The 1,010-nt window shown below is 43.5% G+C and overlaps 1 pseudogene; it reads right to left on the reverse strand.

Annotated features, from left to right (window-relative positions):
• Positions 1-473: 473 nt before the first annotated feature.
• Positions 474-611, reverse strand: LOC119262308 (annotated as a pseudogene).
• Between the last annotated feature and the right edge of the window lie 399 nt (positions 612-1,010).

The following is a 1,010-nucleotide window of genomic DNA, read 5'->3' on the forward strand; positions in this document are numbered from 1 at the left end:
CTAGGAAGTTGCAAGTTAATTGCTGGTGGTTGCCTATATTGTTAATAGGGTGTTAGTAATTAATTTTGGTTGTTGTAATTTAAGCTTGGAGCACAAGCACAAATTTTGCACCCCATTCATCCTCATGGGAAAAATATTACCCTTTTATGATAATTGTGTGAAAAATGTACATCTGATCAAAAAGTTGTATACAAGCACACCATTCCCAATCAAACTGAACATGCTAGAGTTGAAACAGTGGCAATGTCTTGATCACTGGGGATCGAACCGGCAACCTTTTGGTCACAAGGCCAATTCCCTAAGCTCCAGCCCATGAGTGCCTACTGCCCACTGTGTGTAGTGTAGTAGTGTAGCGTAGTGTTACAGAGTGAAGGTTTCTAGCGCTTGACATTAGAACCTCAGCTTAGGGGATCAATCCTTCTGGTTGCAAGGCCGGTTCCCTAACCTCTAGCCCATGACTGCCCCCAAATTGTCAGGGGAGAGCGCAAACGTAGTCCCCCACTACCAGACGAATTATGCAGATGAAATTCCCGCATTTGCAGAATTCGCATGAGTCAGCACCACCAAAGTGCAATGGCACTGGGTGAACCTTCGTGATCATGTGTAAGTATAAGTTTAAAGTGTGGAGGATGAATTTGACAGGTTGCGTCATCTTACGTATTGCTCCTTTAAAGCATCTGGGTCGTTAGCACAGGCGAGGTGATTCTTCCTTCTCTAGGTAGTGGCAGTTTGAACGTCCTGCACCAAATGTCTTGGAACACTGGTTGTGAAGTGTTCGTGTATCTTCTGAGGATATATTTTTTTTCACTATATCATCCACACACTTGCTTATATAGCCAGGGACAAGACAATGCATATCCATCTGAATTTGTGTGATCTCCTCATGTAGCAGCCTCCTTGAACTCCAGCTGAAACTGTCCTGTAGAGCTGACACCGCTCCTTCCAGGCACACTTTGATGTTTTTTTTGACTGGTTTCTCTTTTTTTTTAGAAGTGATTGGTAAGCAGAAA

This window comes from Pygocentrus nattereri, chromosome 23 (genome assembly GCF_015220715.1).
Source record: "Pygocentrus nattereri isolate fPygNat1 chromosome 23, fPygNat1.pri, whole genome shotgun sequence".
Lineage (NCBI taxonomy): Eukaryota > Metazoa > Chordata > Actinopteri > Characiformes > Serrasalmidae > Pygocentrus > Pygocentrus nattereri.